At 30.8% G+C, this 6,864-nt stretch overlaps 1 long non-coding RNA gene across 1 annotated transcript; it reads right to left on the minus strand.

The window, feature by feature from the left end:
* Nucleotides 1-876: 876 nt before the first annotated feature.
* LOC121129727 (uncharacterized) lies at nucleotides 877-2,753 on the minus strand. The gene is made up of 2 exons (XR_011783637.1): nucleotides 1,841-2,753; nucleotides 877-1,774 (listed from the first exon to the last, which is right to left on the minus strand). It is a non-coding gene; the product is annotated as an uncharacterized lncRNA (long non-coding RNA).
* Between the last annotated feature and the right edge of the window lie 4,111 nt (nucleotides 2,754-6,864).

Consider the following 6,864-nt stretch of genomic DNA (forward strand, 5'->3'; position numbering starts at 1 on the left):
AATAAAATATGTTTGATTAAGAACCTTTATTAGCATTAAGGAACTAAACTATAGTCTAAATGTGCAAAAAAAAAACAAAGAAATTGGTCGAAAATTAAAGAAATTATAATGTTATATAGCATAACTTTCTCAAAATTATATTAAATTTATTAGAATAGGTAAAAAGTGAATTCACCATATGTTAAACTTTTGTATCCAGATGATTTTTAATATTAAGTTAAATTAAATAAAAATAGATATTTAATCATTTTATTATCAAATTACATTAAAAATTAGACAAAATATCGCCGACTACCACTGATTAGCAGGATCCAACTACGTCATAGTGTCAACAACTTAACACACATTGAGTGTTCACAAGAGCATATCCTCTATTCTATTACCCTGGATTAAACCAAGTAGCGCATCGAAGGCTAACGTCATTATTAGCTAATCAAAATATCTTGGTCAAAATTTACTTTTTTTTGTCCGCTAGAGGTATCATTATTTCAAGCATTTTAGAGAATCATTTCCTTTTCTCTCGTGAATGAGTTATTTATTCTTCTGTTTCTACTTTTATTTACTTCATCATTCATATACTTTTTGCTTGAACAATTATGGAGAAGGAATAATGATTCAAAATGATTTTCACATACAGAATGGTCAGCAAGTTTCCAATTAGGAAGATATTTAAGATTTGATATCCATTTTTTTTTTGTGAATTCTTTTGGATTTTTGAGGATGGGAAATTTAAAAAAAGCGAAATTTTCCTAGAAGCTTTTGGAAATTTGACTACGTTCTTTTTTTGCATCCTCAAACACTATAATGATCCTTATTTTTGATTAATTTGTTTCAAATTTGCTTTAATATAATATGTAAATATAAAATGTTTAAGACTAGAATAAATTTTATATGTATTACTACTTATTCAAATCAGAGTACTATAAGAAAAGTTACGTCACAAGATTTCAGCACCGCCTTGTGACAGGCATCAAATGGCCCCAAAAGAAATTGAACACAATAAATGAATACTAAAAAAATGATTTTATGGAGCTTACATACACGATTAATTATTATAAACAAATGGAATAATTACTTTCTTAATAATTTCTTTTATTTACTTTATTCCGCATACACATGCTTTGGCTTCCGAAAGTAGAAGAAGCTATTCTATTTTCTTTGATAATTATACAGTTTACATTCGTAAATGTATGCTGTACTTCGTATAGAACATATTCGTATAAGGACAATTCGTATTAAACATTTCCGTATAAGGATGTTTTGTATAAAAACAATTTCGTTTAAATTAATGAGGAAACTTGGACAGACTTTATTGGCTTAAAATTATAATCTGTGATATGTTCCTCCTATATGTTAGGAGTACGATGGGAGGGATTGTGATGAGCTCTTAGCAGCTTTCGTCAAGTATCCCCGGTACCCGAAAACACCCCCAACATTCGGGGTATAAAATGACACTTCATAAAGTATGTGCCCGTTTCTTTCTAAATTTATACGAAATTATTTTTATACAAAAACAATTTATAGTTTTATTAGATAAGAGGCAGGTTTTGGAATGAGAAGACTTGGAACTTAAAAATTTTAACTGATTTGAATTAAATACCAAGGAGAGGCTGCATTTCTAAAGACTTAAACTTTGATTTTACGTTCCGAATTTTGACATATTTCTCCTTCAACAACTTTTTCTGTTATTTCTTTATTTCTGCTTCATATACTCTAAGTTGGATTTGTAGGTTGGTATTAATATCCTATAGATGTTTTACATCTGGAGAAATATCTGTAATACATATAATGCAATAATTATTTTTTAAAGAAAAAGTAACTAATGTAAAAACAAAGTTACCATTATAACAAATTTCCTCTTCTATTGTTGATGAAATTAGATTCATGTCCACTAAGTCTATTTCTCCATTTTCGGAAATAGGAGGTTCCAAATAAGGATAAAGTATATACGATCCTGAAATTGTGGAGATCTTTTTTTACCTGAAATTTGATCTAAAAAATGTTGCTTGACATTTCCTTACTGATTAAATTTGCTTAGCATCACCATTGTTCTCTGGAATAAAAATGGGTCTGTTGGGAGTTTTTGATGAGCCTTGGAACTTAAGGTTTTAGATGTTTAAACAATTTTGAATGGCTTGAGAGCTGTAATTCTTTATGAACTGATTTTCTTCAAAATGTTTAGAGTACAATTGAGAATTATCTAATGGTTTCCAAAAATTTCTTTTAATTTTTAGGACCCATTAACTTCCCAGGAGTTCGTCCCTTGCAAATGAAAAAAGTGTAATCCCCTCAGCCACAGAGAGATTCCTTAAATCCACGGCACTACAAGAGAGTATTTTAACAAAATATATCCCCTTTGTAGAGTTCTTCAACTAAAATATAGTATTAAATTTTGAATGTTTTGGGACGCGACTCAAACACATGAGGAAGTCAGCTATCGTCTGGTAACGTAACTCTACTTATAGGGCTCTGATTCAAACTTATTAATACTACGTAGTACGTACAATAAATATATGAGTGACGTCATAGAAAAGCGACATCTTGCGAAAATATGAACAAATATTGACCATGCTATTTCCTTAGGCTAGTGGTGCTCGATGTGCATCTTGGTGTAATGCTTCCCCCTGGATAGATGTAAGTGATACAGATGCACTGCGACTGCTCGCCTTTGTGTCTGACGATTACTTGTTTGGGTTAAATAATAAATATATATATACCATAAATAAAATTATAATGTACTTTTCTCCAACCAAACTCTTGTTTGAACATATTATATGAAACTGTTAATAAGTAATAATCAAAGACATCTTTTACTACAGGACATGAACGCTAAAAATAAGCGTGTGTATTTACAATTCCTTTGTATTAGTAGTTACTAATATAATTTATATCTATGCAAGGAAGTCTATAGCTAAAAATTTCCTTGATCTACTATATTACTTAATGTTATATGTATACCTATTCTATTTTAATTAATTATCGTCATTATCCATTCACTGTCATAAACACAATTTTGTTCGGATTAATTGAATATTATTTTTTTTTTCCGTAAATTCTTAGTTAGTATTTTTAAAATATGCTAATACTATTCGCTTAGAATCAAGCAAACAATATTATATTAACATTATGTTTACAAACTTATAATATCTATTTCATCTAGAGTTACACATAAAAAATCTAATAGAATAATTTTTTAATAGCATGTGCTAGCTATTTTCAATAACGAATAATATCTTCATCTAGGACAAGTGTATATTTTTATTTTTGAAGTTTAGATATCTGTTGTTATTGATAAAGCATTCTTTTATTTTGTGATGATTTTTTTATTGTTATACTGTCATTTGGCCATATTCTAATCTCTGATTATGTGGCATTGCATTAAAAAAGATCCTTATGAATTTTTACAAATAGTGTATGAAATGCTGCTCAATATTGACATTAACGACACTGTTTATGATATAAAGGAGTCGTCTTTTACGTATCAAGATATATATAGCAAGGCACATTATATAAGTCACGAAATGCCAAGAATGATACTACAATTTTTTTCAAATATACAATGATGTGCACAAGTTGATAGAGCTCAACCATTTAAATGAAATTTGATAAAATATAAATAATAGAGGTTCATTAGTTTTACCTTCTAATATAATTTATTTGCCTTGTGTCTTCACTGTAAAACTTTGTATGAAAATTATGAACAATAATGAAACAAGAGCATATTTTTTTTTCTTTCAGTCAGTCAAATCTTATCTTCAAACGTACATTATACATATATATAAGTCGAATTCAAGAGCAAACAGAGTTCCGTTCCTTATTAACAAATGTATGTGATAACGAGCATGAGACTGACCGTTGCACGGACACAAGGGGCAGGGACGCATTTGGACACAAAATGTTGGTGGTCAAATAATTTAAAAATTCAAAGAAATAATGTTATTCATAACTATTTGAATCGAATGTAAAAGTACCTAATTTATTCCAAAAAAATCATTAAAAAGCCAAAGAACGCGAAAAATTTATTTTTGGGTAGCCTCCTGGGTTTGATAAAAAAAAAAAAGGTTATATTCGTCAGAAATACTCCTAAACCGGTTTTGTGTACGGCGATACTCCCACAGTTACGCATGCTTTGAAGACAACTCAACAAATTGCAAAGATACCTAATAATCAGTAACAGTAAACAATTAACAGATAGCTACATAACAATTCTCTCAGTATATAGATAAACCAAACTTATGATTAATCATTTTTTTGTTGATGCTTCTTCCAACTATGTAAATATTATTTAATAATAACCGATAATTGTTCACAGCTTAATAAAAACTAATTCATATCTAACAAATATTATTAATATTATTTTAAGAACATTGATTAGAGGAAAAGAAGAAGTTTTTTTTTTCTCCTAATCAGTGAACCTTGATTGGATTAATTATAATTAGATCCTTTCAAACTGCGAACAATGCTCAACAATCATTAAACAATAGTTCCATAGTTGGGAAGAAATGGCTTATTACCAACTAAAAGTTGTGTGATACAATAAAGGTAACGACGTATGAGATAACCCCGTGTAAAATATGTAATCAAAATAAATCTAGTTTATGGTCGATATAAATAAAATATTTTTTTTATAACTAAAATTAAGTATTAAGCAATACTACAAGCTTTTTAAGATCCAGAAAATCCCTCAGATCTTTTTTATGGCCTGTAAAAGTTGGGGTACCAGAAGCAGGTTCGGGTATAAGAACTCCGATCTTTTGGGATTATACAAGTTTACTTATGCCGTAACCGGGTACTTTGGATCCTCATCCAAGACCCGTCATATCTCTACTTGCCAGTGCATAAATGTATATCTTATTTGCCTGGATTTTTTATACATACACTATTAATAATGTATCAGTATGATAGTGCATGCATAAAAATCAATTATTGAATTATTCATTATAAAATCAATATTTAGGTGAGCTTAGTATCTAAGTTTATTTAGTTTGAAAAGGGGGAAGTTTTCTTCAATAAAGATATGCCCATACACAAGGAACGGTACTAGGAAAACTGCCCGTGGAAGATTTCCCTAGAGAAAATTGGCATGGAGGAAAATTGCCAGCTAGAAAAATTGGCCATATTTTGTTCAAACTTCATGATGAATAATAATACATTATAAATTCGTTTAATATTATTTATGACAAATATCTAAACATATTTGTTTGTTCCATCCCCTAAGGGAGAACCTTCAAGAGTGAGTAATATTATTGCAATACAATTTCCTTGCAATTTCTTAAATTCAATCAATCTTCTAAGAAATGGATCGAGAGAATTGGTAAGTTGGTATTGTGGGGAGTAAATAGTTTAGAGCCTCTTAAAGTATGGATGAATACCCTCCGCCCTCAGATTGGCCGGGGTAGTATGGGATTGCTAAAAAAACCACCGTCAATTCATCCAATACATACAAGGAACCCCTCTAATACCAAAAAATAGTTCCGAGCCTTTGGGTTGCGTGGGGTACTTGGGGTTACCCCTGGATCCTTAAAAACCACCACCAATTAATCCAATACATCCAAGGAACCAAAAAAAAAATAGTTTAAGCCTTAGGTTTGCAAATTACGAAATACGGTTAATTTTCCAAACTGGCAATTTTCCTCGATATCAATTTTCTCTCGGGCAATTTTCCACGCACTACAAGGAACTATAAATGTATAGAGTGGGAAATCAAAACTTGGAGTAGTGTTTAATTATATTTTCTTTTAATTACGAGGTTCCATTAGGCAACTAAACGACAGCTAGCACAAAAGTAAACACTTTTTGTATTTATCATATGTCTCTAAGTGTCCAAATGTCGGAGCAACAGCAAAAAATGCAACGTGTGTGAGGAATGGCGACAGAGTCAAAATGGACCAGATAAGAAAATCTTCACGCAGGACGCTGTTTCGAAAAAGAAAAATGATCGTTACCATGCAGAAACAAGAGAGGAGGTTCACGGCATATTCTGTGGCATGCAACTGGCCCAAGTGATGGCCCTGGGTGTCATTACAAGTGACGAAAATAAGATATCGCTTTACTTTTCAAAGTTGGAGAGAGAGAGTTGGCACGGAGTAGTACAAGATGCTGAGGAACACAGTCTTGTAGTTACTGAAAGGCACTTATCCTTAGGGAATTACGTGCCCATACAAGATGGTGCTCTCTCCCATAAAGCCAGGAAGAACCCAAACTTATGTAACAACAATATTTCTTACTTCTGACCTGCCTCCATATTGTCCTCCTCTACTCTACCTCAATCCCCTGTACTTTACAGCTCAGGGTGTCATAAAGAAGAATGTCTATCGCAACACTCATTCAAATTTAGATACACTCAGAAAAGCCATCAGGATAGCCTTGTCAAGGCTATTATTTTTTGTGAAGGAGAAGATTTTAAATAAAAAATATAGTATTTAAAAATATCACAAATTGATTTTGAGCTGTCTTTGATTGATTCCATAAAAATCCTGTGGTTTTTTTTTTTGCGAAATTTAATCATGCTCCGGTTTTGGGTCTTCACTCTGTATACATTCTATTTTCAACTGTTATCATCAATTGACTCTTTCTTATTTAAAGCAGCTGACTTTACGTATTTTTTAATTCAATATGGTATTAATGAGATTATTAGGTATCCTAACATCCCTATACTTTACAAATCAATTTGCTATAAATTTTTTGGTAAAATGGCCTTTTTTGAAAATCGAGGTTTTGATTGTCCTAATTGAAAGGAAAACTTTTTGAAATGTGTACTTTTTCAGTCCTTCTAGAATGAAGATTTTAAGTATTTATCGAGATAAACATTAATTATCTTCAAAATCAGTTTCAATAAGCTATAAAGGGATCTGGAAATATGAT

The sequence above is a fragment of the Lepeophtheirus salmonis genome, chromosome 14 (assembly GCF_016086655.4).
Source record: "Lepeophtheirus salmonis chromosome 14, UVic_Lsal_1.4, whole genome shotgun sequence".
Classification (NCBI taxonomy): Eukaryota; Metazoa; Arthropoda; class Copepoda; order Siphonostomatoida; family Caligidae; genus Lepeophtheirus; species Lepeophtheirus salmonis.